At 38.9% G+C, this 18,831-nt stretch overlaps 1 protein-coding gene across 1 annotated transcript in view; it reads left to right on the top strand.

Annotated features, from left to right (window-relative positions):
- Peli2 (pellino E3 ubiquitin protein ligase family member 2) overlaps positions 1-18,831 on the top strand; it is a 172,418-nt gene that overhangs the window by 6,498 nt on the left and 147,089 nt on the right. The window lies entirely within an intron of this gene.

Below are 18,831 nucleotides of genomic sequence, written 5' to 3'. Positions count from 1 at the left end.
TGGCAAGCCAGCAGGTAGATAGAAAGTGGAATTTCAGAGAGTGCTGTGAAAAAAATACAGCAAGATAGGGAGAAGGAAAGCTGATGGGAAGGGCTGAGGGGACTAGCAGGGTAAAGTGGTATTGATAAGGTTGCGGTGCTTTTAAATAGAATAATCAGGAAAAGTTTTCCCAAGGAAATAATCCTGTGTCTTTTGGGAGTCTCTGTCTTTTTCAGTGTTCATTTACATTTTTTTTTTTTTTTTGGTTCAGCCACTTAGAGGGGGTTCTGCTCTTACAGCCAAAAGATACTGAATATTCCATTAGTTAAGAAGCAAAATGCATAAACAGTTTACAAAGGGAATATAGAAGAACAAACAGATCTAAGGACAGATACTTAGTGTTCCTCCACATAGACATGGTTCAGTGCATAGTGCCACCTGCCACCAGCCCAGAGTGATAGTTACATTCCACCAGAGTTCATTGAAACTGTTTTCCCTTGGAGTTTGCCCTTGGGGTCAGGGATGCCTGCCTGACTCCACCCTCTGTGGATTGTGGGCACACCTTTCTGGCACACAGTGAGCATTCATGGATGTCTTGAGGAAATGGATTTTTAGGGACACGCCCCAGCACCCTGCTTGACACAGGTGACACCAGGGTTTAATAGATGTTTCTTAATTTGGAAGGAACACTGCTTCTGTAGTACAGTTGCGGTTCTATGAACAATCCTGCCAGCCTATAGGGCTCACGTTAAAGATTCCCCAAGATACTAAGCTACTTTACTGACATCATCTATTCCAATTTCAACTTCTGTTTGTTTTTCTTTTCATGAGTTACCTAACAGTCATTTTGTCACCTGCAGAAAGTTCTGCCTTGAAGGGAAGTGGGCCATCTGTTATAATTCCACCAGCTGCTGTGAACTGCATTGCAGTGCCATGGTGGCACTGAAAGGCTGTGGCCATTAATGCCTGTTAATGATGGCTGGAGATACTGTGGCATACAAGACTCTTAGATGACAAACCTAATAAATATGCATCAGGGGTATTTTCAGCATTGGGTTTAAGTCTCGATTGAGGTTTTCTTTGCAGCCATCCACATAATGCTTCTCACTCTCAAACACTTAACTCTGCTTTTCTGCTCATTCAGAATCTGTTTTTAGGATAAGAAATCATTATTTCAAGCTTTGTACTTCCATTCTAATTAGTACCAGTTTAACAGAATCCAACCACAGCAGGCGGTTGTATGTTTATTTTTTAGACTATTGGTAGGAAACGGGGGTTTACTATTGCCAAGTGCTTCTGAGGAGCCTGGGCAGCTCTTCCTCCCTCCTCATTTGTACCTGCTTCTCCCGCTTCCTGCTCCTCATTTGTAGAACCCTCTCATTGTAATGAGAACTTGTGATAGGTGTGCAATTAAATTTTCCTGAGGCACTTGATTGATTACTTTGAGTAAAGGTCATTTCTGCACAAGGACCATAGACACAAAGGAATATATGTTTTCACACCAGATCCCAGAAAATTATGCAGACTAGATCCTTATACTTCTCAAGATAGTTTTTCACACATTCAAACTATTTTCACTTGGTAAGCATTCAGTTGTTTGACCCTTCAAGCCATCTGTGAAAGAATTGTAATAAAGGCTGAGTTACTAAGGTGGAGATTACCCAATTTTTCTATTTGGTGTTGTAGATGGTTGGAGATCATATAGGCAATTCAGGTTTTTTACTTCATCTCATGTTTTTTCCAGCCAGTGAGAGTTCCTCCTATCCCTGTGTATGCGTTCCAGACCTCCCATCAGAAGAATCCTCTCTTTGAAACAGGTCTGGTTCTGCAATTGCATTGATCCCTCCACTTGGCACAAGTGATGCTGTGTGGCTTCTGGGTGTTGCCTTAAGGGATGTTATAGCCTGTCTTTGCCTTCCATATCCATAATAAAATACCACTTGCTGGGGGCTTCAACAACAGAAACTAATTTTCTCACAGTTCTGGAGAGTGCATTTCAAGATTAAGGTGTCAGCAGGCACCTAAGACCTCTGCCCTTGGCTCACAGACAACCACTTTCTCACTGTGTCCTTACATGGCCTTTTCACTGTGCACGAGTATCTGGTGCCTCTTATAACACTAGTCATACTGGATTAGGACCTTCCCATGTTACCTCATTTTAACTTTGGTTTTCTGAGAGTTAATACTTCATAAGAATTTTAAGGGGTTATAGTTCAGACCAAAATGTTCTATTAGTGGGCAGCTGACTTATCACAAAAGTCTGACTATCTTGCTGAAGGTAGTTGCTCTGGCAGATGAGAGATTATAAAAGGGGAGGAGAAGTTCTTCCATCCCACAGCCATTCCAGCCATCTCAGCTGAGGCAGCAGACCTGTGATTGAAACCATCATGGGTCCTTTGGTCCATCAAGCTTCGAATCCATATCATACAGAACAAAGATGAGCTCTTTCCACCACCCTCTACCCAAATGAAAGCATCATGAGCAGATAAGCAGCAGTTGTTTTAAAACACTTGTTTACAGGAGATTTGTTATGTTGTAGTAGACAAAACACCAGAATACTATGTATGCAAATGTTCCTGTGGTCAGATTTGACAACTCTAACATGAAATAAATTCACTCATTTCTTATTGAATTTTTTTTGCTTCTTTCAGATTATTAATTACTTTAATATGCACATTTTTAGCCTTTTGGGTGAGTTATTCCAAATATGTACTGTGTGGTTTGAAAGTCTTGGCTGTCATAAGCATTTGTGGAGTGATTTTTATCACATGCAAGTCACCTGCAGGTTTCCGTGCATTCCCCCTCCATAATCAGTACAGTCTCCCACAATTCACTGAGCAGTTGAATAGCCCAGCAGAGCCGAGAACCATGATTCTGGGAGACTCCCACATAAGCAGCTTTCACCCAGGACAGCTAAGTGCATGACACAGATTTTCAGGCTATTAAAGGTCACCTGACATAAAATAATAGAACTAGCAGAGATTTGAGTAGGGGAAGTAATCTATATCAGCATTCTGCAGGTATAGGGTGCCAAGTAGACCAAAGACTGTTTTAATACTGCAGTCAGGTGGTTAAATGACAGGATGAAAAGCTCATTTATATTGGTTGTACCTGTCTGTGACTGTAGGCAGTAAGAATGTAGGATAGATCCTGAAGTACTTCACACGTCTCATGCTTGAAATGGAGAACAGTTTTGTGTCAGTTAAGAAATAAGCAAAGGCAGAAGGTTGCTCTGGTGCTCCCAGTTTTGGGTGGGCCAGTATACTCTGTTCACAGAAGAGGCCAGGTGTCCTAGCATTGCTGCTGCCAGCCATCTGCACAGCACCATGGGTGGAAGGACCTGCAGGCTTGGGAGCCACCACCTCCTTCCAAACTGGACATGTCACCATAGAAAGAAAAGGGACTCCTCTTGTAGTTAGCTGATGAGACAAATATAACTTCTAAACCTTTCCAATGGGGGAATTTTTCATTTTTAATCAGAGAGAGTGAGAAATGCAAAATCCAGACTTTGCCTTTAAAATCGATCAACTATGTGTTAAACTTCCAGGGATGGAGTTGTAACTCAGTGGTAGGGCAATTGCCTCACAAATGTGAGGCACTGAGTTCCGTCTTGGCACCACATGAAAACAAATAAAGGCACCAAGTCCATATACAACTAAAAATTAAAAATAAAAAATTTTAAAAATGATAAATTAAACTTCCAAATCACATATTTTGAAAGTTTGAAGCTTTTATAATCTTTTAGATTTTAAAACAACTATGGTAAGACTTTTGGGACTATATATAAAATTTTGTCTGTTGTGAATGGGTATGTCTAATTAAAAATGAAATCCACTATACATCCAGAAATTGAGCAGTCTAAACATGTTCACCAAACATGAGCCACTCGGTTTGTGCTAGGTGATGCTGTTGCTGCTTCATAATGATGATTAGGGGACCAGGGGTGCCAGAACTCACATGTTATATGAGGAAATGTGGAACAATAAATTGTGGCTGGAACAGAGGAAGGATGGTTGGAGGGAGCCAGTATTCTGGGAGCACGGTGTGCCAGGTTGTGTTAGGTGTTTTATGTTGTTGTTCCAGGAACTGTTTTTTGTTATGTGGGCAGTGAGGCTCAAGCTTAGTGACTTGTCCAAGTTCATTCCACTTGTGGGTGGCAGAGCCTGGTTGAAAGGTAGTCTGTGTGACTCTGAAGCTGATTCCTTCTACCAGGGGAAGGTGGGAGGCATGTATATTGCTGGGAGATTGGAAAGGATTTCCCAGGGCAGCAGGCTTTGAGCAGAATTTTGAAGGGTGACCTGGATTTTTATAAAACAGAGTTATGAAGGCCAAGGGCTTTTGGAACATGAGGAATTTTGCTGGAGGTTGAAATTGGGAAGGAGATGAAGTTGGAAAGTTAGGTTGGAGTAGGATCAGGGTGTCAGCAAATTCTTGTGCTCTTTGTGCAGACCATCATTTTGGTCTAGGGCAGGTTCTTTCCTCTGTTGCAGGTCTCCACTGCCTTCGGTCTCTATTGCTGAGCTGTTATAGCAGTAGTGTGGGACATGTGGGCCTGCTGTCTCACCCCCAGACCAGTCCTCTGATGATATAACGGAGAAGATTTCTCGTTTTTGCCATTTGCTTGCCGTGGCCGTGTACTCTGCTCAACCTCTGCCTTATCTTGTGGTGTGCCACTCCTTTTGAATTGAAGTGAAGCTTCCTGAGTTTAAAATCGTCATTAGAGAGGAAGTATTAGGATCTGAGCTTTTTAATTTATTTTCCTACTGAAATGAGGGAATTCCAGTTAGAGTTGCTCCTTAGTGGCCTGATTCTGCTTCCTTTTGGAGGTGCTTAGAGGGCTGGCTCACACAGGTCATGATGATGGCATCTGTCCTTCCTTGAGAGCTTTCTCTCAGCCAGGTCCTGTGCAGAGTGTTGACTTCTCTGTACTATAAGGGAAATGGATGCCATCACTTTTATCACTTCAAGTGAGGAAACTGAGTCATGGTGCCTGAGAAACCTGTCCAGATCCCTGGACTGCCATATGACTAAGCTCTGATTTGAACTTAGGCCTTTCTGACTCCAACACAGTGGTTCTTAGATCCTGCCTTTACTGTATGGGTTCAGGAACAGTTTTGCACTATTTTACTTACCATTTTTTTAGCCAAATACTTGCATCCTGGGTATTCTCATTAAACACATGACACAAAGCTTCCCACCTTTAATGAAGTTACTGGCAAGGTTACAAAAAAGGTTTTTTTCTTATATTCACAGCCGAGATTAACTTTTTGGGAAAAAAGTTTGCTTTTTTGATTGTGTTTTTGTATTGTATGTTTAAACATTATTAAATATATGATTTCCAGGAAATAAAAACTAATCCTCATAATATCTGCCTTCTTATTTTTCTGAATGTTATTACAGTTGAATTAATACTTCAAGGAAGACCTGCCTTGGTCATGTAGAGGAATTCAAAGTTTATTCCCCTAGTTTCCAAGATGATTTATTGAGTTATTCTTCCCCGACAGAACAGCTCTGTGATTGCACAGTATGGCACAGCCCTTGAAGTCTTGCCTTTGTCTTTGTTGGTGGTGATAACTTAGGAATTTCAATTTGACCCATAGCTTGGAGAAAGAGCTGTGAGGGTTTTCCCTCTCCAGTAAAGCCTGGGATCTGCCTGGAGACTAATGCTACTACATATGGAGTTTTCTCTTTCTGTTTCTTGATCTTCCTGTTAGTATTGATTAAGGGGAAAGAACTTCACAGCTTCTGTCTCCTTGCTCACAGTACTTTGTACAAGTTGTTCCAGTAATGGTACTCATTCAGCTAATCTGAAAAGTACAGGCCAACAACAGTCCAGGAAAACTGTCTTTTATTTGCTTACACTGAGTGTTAACTTGCATCAGATGAGAACTTCAAGGCTTTCATGAAACTCAGTTGATGTAGACCCTTCTGAAAACTGGCATAGCTTTATGTTTTACAGTTTTAACCTTCCTGTGATGGCAGTGAAATCTTTTCAGTGACGTATGTTGGGAGCTGCATATGACCCAGGGTTTCTGAAAAACATTCTTAGCAAACAGGCATCCCAAGATATCAGATGGTGAAATACCAGAGGACAAATACAGCATCTTGATAATCAATATTAGATGTTATATGGGGAAAAAGCAGAGACCTGAAGCACTGCAGGGAAGTAATTCAATCAGCAGATTCTGATAATGTAATAAACTACACAGGGTGAAACTTGAGTGGTTTACACACACCAGAATGCCCTTCAATTGAATTATTGTCTCATAATAGTTGTCTGCTCATGTACTACTATTTTAAATATTAAAAGGCAATGCAAGTCACTTTTCCCCCTCAGATGAAAAAGAAGACACAAATCTTCATCACTTTAATAATTTATATGCCACCTCCATGACTGTCAGAGCTCATGTTTTGGATTTATTAGTTGGAAATCCTGTTTGGGAGAGCAGAGCATGCAGACTCTGTATTGTGTTATTTGTAAAGCTGCTCTTCCATTGTGCAGGTGCCCTGGAGAGTTGCTTCTCTCTTGGTGAGGAGGACTGAGTGGAGGGCCCTTCCCTCACTGGGTTTTCTGGCTCATGTACAGTTTGCAGCTAGGAGGCAGGCATAAAGAACCTCCTGGGGCAGTCATGGCTTGAGAGGCATACTAAAAGCCTGTGTGGCTGCCACAGGCTAGGTGCTCCATTGCAGTCCTGGAGGAGGTGATGGAGGCAGGGAGGCTGAGACTTTGAGAGATTAGTGTGAGGATGCACATGACTAATGGATTTTGAAGTTCAGGAATTTGAGTCTGGATCTCAAATTCTAAAGTTCATGCATATTCTGCTTCTCAAAACTGGAGATACATCTTAAGCTTGTAAAAGGGCTTTCTGAGACTGGACACACTGCATTCTGAGGCCATGTCGTTATCAGTGATAACTTTTGAAAATTTATTTATTTATTTTAATTAGGTATATATAACAGCAGAGTGCATTTTGATTAATCATACACAATTTCAGCACAACTTTTTATTTCAGTGGTTGTTACATGATATAGAATGATACCACACATGCAGTCATACCTATACCTAGGGTAATGATGTCCATCTCATTCTGCCATCTTTTTTGCTCCCATGTACCCTCCCCACCCTCTCTCCCTTTTGCAGTAATAACTTTTGATAATGACCAGAAAGGTATAATTCTTCAGGTCTGGCATTAAGTACAAGAGTTGTGATTTTAACTAGAAATGCTGGTGTAGTCCCCACTGGACCAGGATGAAGTGGGCTGCAGTATAAGCTGACAGCCCTGTGGAGCCCCACCTCCCCTTTTGATGGCTCTGCCTGTTTACATTTCCCTTTCTTTTCTTGCCTGAGGCCCAGGAAAGGGTCAGAGGATGCCTGCCCCTCTTTTTCCTGTTACCTCCACTCACATCCAATTCGGACAATAGAGCTCAGCTCCCTTGGGAGAAGAGCTTTCTGTAGCCCTTTAACTCAGTCTAAGTGAATCTTTCTCTGATCTAATTGGGTATTTTTATCCATTTGAACAGGATCATGATAATAACACAAATCACATCCTCTTCCATTGGGTTTGTAAAAATTTTTTATCCCAGTTTCTTCTAGGTTAAACTAGTTTCAGTTATATATCATGAATTCTTATAACTTTTAGACGTTAACATTAATTCTTAACACTAATTATATAGCGTTCCTTCACTGAAAAATTTGTAAATGAATTTTTTTAAAGGTAGAACATTTGAATTCAGGTAATATGGTATTAATTTAAAAAGCTGTATGCTGAAAGCATATATAAAGAATATTAAAAAAAATTTGGAAGAGGGAAGAAAAAATCACCCATGTTGCTAATATTCTTTTCTTTGTTTTCTTACACTTACCTCCATTTATGATCCATATATGTCAATATTTTTATATACTTCATGTTATACATGGTGTATGTGGTTATTTTTAAAGTATTAGCTAATTGACCTTCATTTTTAGGAGAATATGATTACTAAAAAAAAAAAAATTAAATAGCCAAATATATTTTTCTTGATCAAAGCAGGTATGTGTTAATTGGTTATTTAACACAAATTCTGCTCTTTTGGAGGGGCATCAGGATTTGCTCTGTGATTTTAAAGGTCTTTATCTGTTCTAACAATGTATGGAAGGAGGAGAAACAGACTGATCTCTGTCTTGCTTGAGGTCCCCAAGTAGAGCAGCCTGTATGTGAAGGGCATGGCTCCTGAAAATGTCTCCTAGGTGCTGAGAGGAAAGGACACTTTTGAGACAGTAAATTCTCTCCATGTGTTGTCCAGAATAACTTATTTTTTGTCCTTGGAGCTTTCCCCTGGACCTCTGTGATGTGTCTGTATAACTTTATTCCTTCTTTTTTCTGCATCTTCTGTGCTTTTTGCACATATAGTTTCCTCTGCCTGCCTGCAGTTCAGTTCTTTCTTTCGAGTTTTGCTCACCTGGTTATGTAATTCAGGTGTCACCTCCAGCAAGCTGCCCTGGTTCTCCTCTGTTTTCCTCCATCCAGAACCAGGGATTTGTAGTGTCATTCTGTGCCCTGGAAATGTCTCCTCCTTATTGGGCTCCTTCAGGGCAGGGCCTGGGGCTTGCTCAGTGGCTCTCCTTCTCAGCACTTGGTGTAGTACCTAGCATTGGATGGATGGAGAGAAGGATGAAAAGATGTTCTCCTGAAGGAGGAACATTCTACTGGGATGGTGTTTTCCCCTTTCCTTTGCTTCCTGCTCCATTTTAAAAGAATTCATTGTTAGTTCTAAAATAGGTATTTGGTTTATTTGTATTTGTTTAATAAACTTCTTTGTATTTTTGTATCTTTGTTTATTTGTATTTGTTTAATAAATATTCTGTTTGTGTCTTCCAAGGTAAGCTAGATTATCAATTTTTTCAGCACACAAACATAATGGGTGTTCATTTATGATTGGCTGACCCTGAAATGAGGTGGTAATGACTTTAAAATTTTCCCTTTAACTTTTTTTTGAAACTTTTTGTAGTTATAGATGGACAGAATGGCCCTATTTTGTGTTTATTTTTATGTAGTGCCAAGGATTGAACCTAGTGCCTCTCACATGCTAGACAAGTGATCTGCCACTATGCTACAGTCCCAGCCCCTTTCTTTAAACTTTTAAGAAAGACAAGGGTTAAAAGCGGGTGAATACAGGATATGACTGGAAGCTGACAATAATTTAAGCTTTTGACTTAAAATGGGCTTCCTTACTGTGTAGTATTAAAAATCTCTCCAGAAAAAATCAACAAACCCAGTCACATTTGACAGTGATAAATCTTTATTTTTATTCAAAATTTGTTGCTCTGAAAAAAAAGTTAGTTGCTGTGGTTTCTTATCTTTTCACTCAAAAGTCACAGATAAATATTTTTTCCATTATTTTTTCTTGATATTTATCACAGCCGCTTTTGGGTCTGTGTGCTGGCTGGGCTTATTTGTGTGTGCTTTCACTCTGCATCATCTACATTTCAACTTCTCTCCTTTGATTCTTAAGAGAACTCTATGCTTGCAGGGCATATGTGATGTTTGCTGTTCATCCAGTTTCCAGGTATTCCTTTTTAATATCCTTACAGACACACTTGCTGTTGGTTGACCCCCTCTCCCCCATAATACTGTGTTGAGTGCCACTTGTTATATATTTGCAGCAAGACAGCTGGGGTACTCTGAAAGCCAACTTGAGTTTATGTTTCTCCCTTTTTTTTCCCTTTCTTTTAAAAAACATCTTAAACATTTTAAAATGTGAAATTATTATATAAAACTTAAAAATTTTGTGATTTTATTCTTTGACTCTAAGAAAATGTTTTTATCAGACAACCTTTCCTTAATTCCCTGTCTTAAATTTTTAAAAAAACAAATCCATAAAAACATATACAAAAAAGAAAAAAACCCTCATTATCATGAGGAACCAGAGATCTGGTCATTAAACTATTTGTTTTTGCTAGAGAGGGTTATGTGTAGCAGGGAAATATAAAGCATCTTTCCTTCTGATTTTCCTTTTTTTGTCCCCCTTCTCCCCAGTGCAGTCTCCTACCCATCCTCTACTTTGTAGAATTCTCAAATGAATATTCATCTCCTTTCTCCACTCCCACTCCAGTTCTTATAAGCAACATAATATACAAAGAAATGTCTAAAATTTAGATTATTCATGGGATTTATAAGAAATAAAAAGAGAATGTGATTTTTTAAAAAAAATTACATATACATTGGAGAGCAGCATAATAGCATAAATTATTGTGAATTAAGGTCTTCATTCCTAGTGGTGTCGGCAGCCCTGAAGCTGTATTCTAAGTATAAAACAGACACAGACACAAACCAGCCTCTGTGAGCACGTGCACTGCCTCATGACGTGCCAGCAAGAAGAAGGGAGATGGTCTGCTGCTCAGTGTGTGTACAGATCTTTGGGAGAAAACTGCAGTCCAAATGATTTGTGAACTGTGGTTTTGTAAAGTGGCTTAATGAATTTGTTCATTTGGTTTGATTGGATTATAAGAGACTGTCTTACAGTGTGGATCTGGCTGATTATTTTTGCCTTGTAGATTTTCTTTCTGGGATATTATGGGCACATGCTCAATAAAAAATGACCCAGAAATTGCAGATATTTTCTCAAACTGAGAAATAATGCTCAGGGGTGGTTGCCCAGAGACTTGGTGGAATATTGGTGGCCAATGAGTCAATTTATTGCTGATGATCTCTCTAAAGTGAGATTTCTCTAAGAGCTGACATTTTTTGGCTTTTTGTTATAAATGTATTAGCTACATATGATGACTATTATTAAATTGAAAACAGCCTTTATTTTTCTGATAGAATATATTTCAAAATCTGAAACACTTATTTTCCTGGACTAAAAATAACTGGAATAAAAAAAAAAAAACAAGGCAAGAGTATAATATGCTGAATATATTGCTCACTATGAAAACTGAACAGTCAATAGCATCAGTGTTTCGTAGTAAAGACATCCAGTTAGTTAGAAAATGCTACAGGAATGGCCTGCTTGTGGACTACTGAGGTTCACGTTAACTGATGATTTAGCAGAAATTTCTGTAGAGGATTATTATTATTTTTTAAATTGGTGCTTCTCTTTTTCAGATACAACATTTGGAGTCTACTTGAGACTTTCTTTGGTACATGGGGCTTGTCTCATTGACCTTTCTGCACATTAGGGATCTTTGAATAACTTTGGAAATTTAAAAAACAGAAAACTGGAACTCAAGAGAATCCTCTGAAGGTCCCTTTCAAACATTTCATTCTACAAATAAAGTTAAAAAGTAAAAGTTAAATGTTTATTATAAATTTGATCTCAGTAAGGGCAGAATGTGTGGAGGGCATTTCTGTCACCCAAGGGTGTCATTGGTTCACTCATGTTCTTCACAGTTGAGTTTTTCACTGTCTCTGAGGGGGTGTTGAGTCCACAGTGTCTTTGATCATGCCCTTAGATAGTGTGGCAACAAAATAAACATGTTTGTTTACTCCTTTTGTGGAGCATACAATTTAGAAGCATCATTGTTAACTTCTAGATTGTATTTTTAACCTTTTGAACTGGCAGTTTCTTGGAATGTGTTGAGCTTTTGAAAATGAAATTAAATCAAAGTTTCAAGTAAGAACTGGGACCAGAAAGCAAAGCTGTAGATTTCATATGTGATCTACCATTCTCTAGAATTGTTCAGTCAGAGGGATGCCTTTTGTTTAAATAAGAAGAAAAATAATAACTGACTACTTTGGCCTGATGACCTTGGTAATTATTAGCTCCTCTGATGTAATTTATTAGTGTAATTTATTGAGTGCCAGGGGTTTCAACTGATGTATGAAGCACAGATTTATATGGGACTCCTGCCAGGGTCTCACTCTGAAGTCAAATACGGATCTTTCTTTTCTTTCTCTCTTCCTTCTCTTTCCCTCCTCTTCTTCCTCTAACTTTCTCTTCTCCGCATTGTAGATGTGCATGCTGACTGACATCATTTCTTTCTGGTAGATCTTGTTGGTTTGCCTTTTGCAACTTCTAGGAGTCTTACATGGAGAGAACTTTACAATGCAAAATTTGTTTTCCAGCTCCCCCTTTGAAAAACCCCTTCACACTTCTTTGCTTTCTGAATAGAGGTGGAAGTATTTTGCCTGACTGGCGTGTGGTCCCACATGAAAGGTTTGTTTGGGCATTTAGCAAAACAGTGATTTTTTTTTTTTTTTAACCTTCCCAGTAGAGACTTATTTTCATTTACTTACACCATAGGAGGTGACAATATCAAGTTTACAAGAAAGAGTAGAAAATAAGTTTATAATACCTTTCAGAAAGTGTTTTATATCTTATATTAACATAAGAATCCCATGTAATTTGTTTCCTTAGAAGGGAGATACCATTGAATGTGCATAGTAAGAGGATTTTCTCCCATGAAATTTGAGAAATTGCTTTCTTAGTCACTGATATAAGCAACAGAGGAGAAAGAGCTTTTTGGATCTTGTGACATATAATTGCTCTGTGTCTGGATTAAGAAGCGGAGTAAGAAAAGGCAAACCCAAACTACCTAGAGCTTAGCAGGTCATTGGATCCTGTTTCATTGCTAGGACTCTTCTAGGTCCCTTGTAGGGTGTCCTGGCTCTGGTTCCTTGTTACCTCCAGAATATTGCTGACCTGAGAGAGTCTTAGGTTTGATTCTTCTGCAGGTAAGGCTTGTGTGTATACAGAGGAACAGTTTAGGAAAGGTGGGTTTGTGCATGCCTTCTCCCACTTTGGGATATTTAGCAGTACAGTTAGTACATGATAAATGATCATTCAACATTCATGTGTGGGGTTCTGACTTTGTCATCCATTTTTTAAAAAGCAAGATTGTGATCCAATTTAAGGCTGTTGGTTTGATTGAAGATATTAAACTGTTCTGAGTTTGTTTAAGTTGCTGATGTGCTGTAGTGAGTAAAAAATAGATGATCTTTGCAGAGGAGTTCAGAAACTGTATGGTTTGGAGCTAGTGTTCCACAGTCTCATGTGTAGAAGGTTGATTTCTAGTCTCCAAAGCTGTAATGTGCAAAGGTGGAGCATTTAGGAAATGATTGGATGAGAGGGCTTTAACCTCAACAGGAGGGATTAATTGATTTGATAGATTAGCAGTTTGGATGGACTACTGATGGTGCGAACTGTAGACAGGTGGGACATGGTTGGAGGAAGTTGGTCACTGGGGGGCATGCCCTTGGGAACTACACCTTATCCCTGGCCCTTTTGCTTCCACCCTATGAGCTGAGCAGCTTTCTTCTGCCACGCCCTTCCTTGTTTCTGCCTTGGAGTCAGCCAGCCGTGGACTGAAACCTCTGAAATTGTGAGCCAAAATGAATGTTTCCTCCTTTAAGTTGTTTATGTCACATATTTTTGTCACAACAATGAGAGGCTAACACAGAAACACTTACATTAATGCTTGGGTCATTCTCACAGAAAAGTTATTTGATTCTGAATATTAGTTCTGAATATTTCCTCTTGAAATGGGACAACAAACACACCTTCTTGGGCTTCCTTCCTTGCTGGATGTCACTTTTTTACCTGTAGAGTTACCTGGACTCTAAGAGGTATTTTCTGGGCGGACTTGGGGGCTGCCTTGCTGGAGGCATCCACTGGAGGAGGCTGCTTCATGAGCTCTCAGAGGTCAGAGATGAGAATCCGCCAGGCCCTGTGCCCTGCCTCATGCTGACCCCCTCCTGCGCCATCTCACACTGACTCCCTCCTCTGTTATGTGCTCACCAGAGCATTACAGTGCTCAGAAAATTGCTTTCTCCAAGAACTGGCTGTTTTTGTGTAAGGTAGTCATTTTTCATGAGGAGGTAAAAGTAACTTCAGGAATATTCTTTGAAAATTGCAGATGTAGTTAGCAAAAATTGCAGTCTCAAAACATAGTATATTTTTACATAGATTTTGACACGGAGCATAATACATTTGGAGTTATGGCCTTATTGTGGGATTAGAAAAGGCATTTTTTTTTTTTTTTAGGATTTAAGCATTTCCTGGATTCAGAATTTTCTGGCAGCTTTTAAATATAAGTACAGATGTCACTATGGTTCTTTTTGTCTTTCAAAAACTAGAAATTATCATTAATTTTCTATAATGCCTATCTTAGCAAAACACTAGGGTGGCAGCTGCTGAACAGGGGTGTTACATAATAAGGAATTTGCTCAATTTGAATTTGTCAAGTTCAGACTTTAGAAATTCTGTAAAATGTCCTCTTTGGCACATTTTTAAAAAAATCAGGTTTTACTATTAAAGATACGGGAAAAATGATAGCATATTCATTTTTTAAAGATTTGATTCACCAAACTAATCTTAGCATTTATTCCATTTCTCCCTGTAAATGATTTGTGACATCACTGAAAGAGCAGATTGTTTTTAATCTATTGTCGATCAGGTCTGTGCATTCACCCAATTTCTTTGAAATGTCAATAGTGGGATTGTGGAGATCTTTAGTTCATGTTGAAACAATTCTTTCTCATGTGTTGTTGGTGAGTTTGTTTTCTCAGATGTCTTTTCACAGCCTAGCTTTGCTTCTTCCCTGCTGACATAATTGATGAGCATGTGGGGAAGTGGTGGGAAAGAAGTAGGGTTACATGTGATTCAAGCTGGTCCAGCTGACAGGGACAGGGATATGGAGGGATTTTCAGAATGTGGCAGCACATTTAGAGGGACAACTGGGTAGAGGTGGAACCATTGGATAATCCTTAATTATCTAACCTAGTGCCTTGCCTCTGGGATACCCCAACTGATAGGGTATTAAGTAGAATGGGGAAGGTGCTGACCGGGACTGGGAGGGAAAGGAAGGAAGGAAAGAAAGACAAATGGGCCAGGGAAGGGGGGGAGAACTGGCAAAGGATGTGACAGGAGGAAGTCTGGGTCTGCTGAACAGAGTGGGGTTTTAAAATACTGGGATTTATTTGTATTTGGTAGTTTCATGATTTAATTGTCTTAGACTAATTATGAAGCTATATGAAAACTGACCAGTATGTATTTTGTAGGCAATTGCTTATTTCTAAGTAGAGTTCACCCTGTGATTTCTTGGTTAGAACCATTGAAGTTCACTTCTTACAGAACCTCACTCCCTGACTCTTCCCTGCTGTTGCTTCTTTTATCATTGTTTACCTTTCCTTTTCTATCTTCTTCTTTGAGTACATTTTTGTTTTGGTTTATTTTTAAAATCTTTGATTTATTTGAGTCAAGTATCTGAGAGTTGTTTTTTTTTTTTTTTTTTTAAATGCTGCCTTTAATGCTTGAGCTTGCCACCCCCATCCCCTGCAGAGTTGCAAAAAATTTTTTTAGAGTTAATTTTCTAAAAATATGATGCTGGTACCCCATGAGACCCCACTAGCACAACTGAGAAACAGAAAAGCTGGGGCCAGCCAGAAGTCCTGAAAATAGACCTGTCACAAACCACTCCCATGCTGCAAGGTTCTATTTGGTAAAATCTGGCTCCATTCTTTAAAAAGGGTGGTGCAAACCAACTTCTTTACCAAAAGGAAAAGGTGGGATTTTGATAGTTGAGCCTGGCCCTTGGCAAGGCATTTAATTGCTGCTAAAATTGGCCTTTATCAGAAATGAATAATTGTTGAGAATGGGTCTTTCCTCCTTTATGTATCTGAAAGGAAATGAACATGCAATTCAGTTGATTATGGCTAAATCATGCATTGTGCCTTAAATCTGTTTAATTAAAAACTGAGTGCCTTAGTTGAGTGTTCTTGAGTCTGAAAGATCTGTACTTTTACAGAACTGATGCATCCCTCTCATTAATATTTTTAGGACTTGTAAAGAACATTTAAATAACAATCTACTTTCTTCAAAACAAACTCCTACCCATTTGTAGTTATTCATTTAAAATGAGTTAAACAGTATCAATGTTTGCATTAAATGAAACTCATTTGAACATATTTGTTAATTGCAAATTAGTTTTTCAAAAGTAGAGCAATAGTAACCACAGCTATAATATATCCTTAAGTTTGTTTTTTTTTTTTTTTGCCTTTATAGTGTTATCTAAAAAAAAAAATACTAACTTTAAGCAAACCTTTGAAAATGACTCCTTGGAAAAGAAGTTTCTTTTGAAAGTTTCTTAGTAAAGACCATTAGATTAAGGAGTTCTGTGCAGATGCAGCACAGCCAATAGAATCACTAACTACCCATGAGGGTAGTTACAGGATAGTTTACAATGAAGATGTTTAACATTCTCCAGACATTAATCTGTCTGTAGTGTGTATTGTTGAGAGTGCAGTTAGCCTCTGTTTATGAATAGCAGTAGGAAAAGACAATGTTGAAGACTTAAATTTATTTATTTAGAATACAATTTATTTGTTTTATTAAAAATTTTCCTATATGGAGATGCAGGATGGCCTTAGAAATTTGCTCTTTGGCTCATTAAACTTATCTTTAGTTTTTAACTTTATGTTGAGGACCTGATATTGTTTTCATTTTGAAATTCTGATTTAACTACAAGAAGGGAAAAATTGATGATGTAAGAGCTAGCCCTGATGAGATCAGTTGAACAGGTAGAGATTGACTTGGTATCACAGGAGCTTTCTAGCACATTCAGAGGCCCAAGAGGAATGGCTGAGTGTTTTAGTCAGCTTTTTCATCACTGTGACCAAAAGACTTGACAAGAACAACATAGAGGAGGAAAAATTTATTTACGGTTCCCAGTTTCAGAGGTCTCAGACATAGTTGATAGAGTCCATAGCTCTGGGCTCTGAAGATGAATATGAAAAGAAGAGCTTGGAAAAAGAAAGTAAGCTCTGGACATAACAATCAGAAAGCAGAGAGAGAGAAAGAGAGCTCTGCTCACGAGGGACAAAGATAATACTGGGACATGCTCCCCAAATTTGTGGAGCTCACATTTCAATGAGAAAGAGAGACAGTGACCTATCTCCTTCAATTACTGGAGACCTGCCTATATTTACAACCCAGTTAATCCATATCAGTGGATTAATCCACTGATTAGGACCCACTTCATTAATGTAATCATTTCATCTCTGAAAATTCTTACATTATCTCACCCATGAACTTTTGGGGGACACCCCATATCTAAGCCATAACACCAAAAGAATGGGGCAGATGTGTTGAGCTGGCAGCTTTGCTGGCCAGAGCATGTGGATGTTGACAATGCAGCTGAGCATTGATTTGTAGCCTCTGTTCCTTGACACTTTATTATTTAGTTATCCTCTTAACCAAGGAGAACTTGAGTGCAGTAATGTACAACTGGAGTTTGGGCTAGTTGGTTTGGAACTTCAAAGGCTGTTGGCAAGTCTTGGGCCAGCAAGTGGGCAGTCACATAGTTCTGAGCTGTTTCCTAGTAAGTCTGAGCTTCCCATGGGTGAGATGAAAGTATAACTTGTTTTAATTGACTTAAGACAGAGGAATCATTTGATTTACAATGAAGATGATTAACATTCTCCAGACATTAATCTGTCTGTAGTGTTTATTGTTGGGGAAAATTAAGTGGAGGAAGAAGTGTTGTGAGACTAGTGTCTTTTGTGGTGCCAATGTGCCCCTGTTGGCTGCCTCAGAAACAATCAGAGGACTGGCAAAGGCTCATGAATGGCAGATAAGCAAACCAGCATCTGCTCCTCTGTGTCTGCTATCATCTTTCTAAGGCAGAATTTGCCTCATAGTTTTTGGGAGCTGATTTGTGTCATGGACCATATTCCTGTATTTGAACTATTGCATTACAAGGAAAATGCTTTGTAGTGTTGTACAAAGGCATTGGCAAAGCTTAAACAAATGCAGTGTGTGTTGCGTCGAGTCATGCAGTACAATGTCAGCACAGTTCTGATTGTTTCCAGTTCTAGAGGGTTCTTTCATGAGTGCTGATCTCTTAGTTTACTGTGGCTTGAACCTGCCCATCCTTCCGTAGTGGCCTTTACTGTGGATTCATGAGCAGACCTTCAGATATTATGCTAGTCTCTATTTTGCCCCCAAATTTTTTGCTTACTCTTTAAAGTTTAAATGAACTCAACTTTTCATCAGATAATTAGGCAACAGATATATCACTCATTTATAAATCTGTGGGCCTTTCTGCATTCTGAATGATATTATTTCTAATAGGGTCTTGGTCTACTGCACAATCTGAGGGCAGCTTTCAAGAAGAAGCTTCCACCTACCATTGTACTCTCACTTGCTAGTAATTGTCTTGGGATATCTCACTGTTGATAAATTTTCAGTATTAGGAGTTTAAGGCTTTGAAGTGATAATTTTCTCAACTAACTCTGACCTTCTTAGCTAAGAGGTATTAGACTTTAGAAACTTCCAGAGTGTATTTCATATAAAGTCATTTATTTCCAAATATGAAAATGAAATAATTTTCTGTTTTATCAGGCTCTTGAATACTATTATTAGAGAAAAAGGGCTATAATAGAAAATCTCAAAGTTACTAGAAATCTATAGTTACAGCAACGGCAAATTGGGAGATCTCCATTTTTTTATACAAATAATTATCTTTCCTTAAATAAGCTTTAACTTGTTCATTGTTGAAGATGTGCGAAATACAAAATTATATGAAGAGACAGACCATAAGTCAACCAGAACCCAGCTCTTGGAGGAGGCAACTACTATACTGGAAGGGTTCTTCTGGCCAGAATGGGTTTCTTCCTGCTCCCCTGCCTTGCTGTACTACGGGGCAGCTTGGAGACCCTTTCAGAAAGTTGAATCAGATCTGGACATTTGCCTGCTTAGCTAGTCGGGACTCCTAAGACCCTAGTGACCTGACATGTATTGTGTGTTCTCTTGCTGGCCTTTCAGTCTATCACAGCATACTGTGTCCTTAATAGACCATATCTTAGTTTGTGAGGTTTTTTTTTTTTTCCTTACTTTTTGTCTCTCTTTCTCATCGAAATGTGAGCTCCACAAATT

This window comes from Urocitellus parryii, chromosome 6 (genome assembly GCF_045843805.1).
Source record: "Urocitellus parryii isolate mUroPar1 chromosome 6, mUroPar1.hap1, whole genome shotgun sequence".
NCBI lineage: Eukaryota > Metazoa > Chordata > Mammalia > Rodentia > Sciuridae > Urocitellus > Urocitellus parryii.
This window is presented reverse-complemented; position numbering and strand designations above follow the sequence as displayed.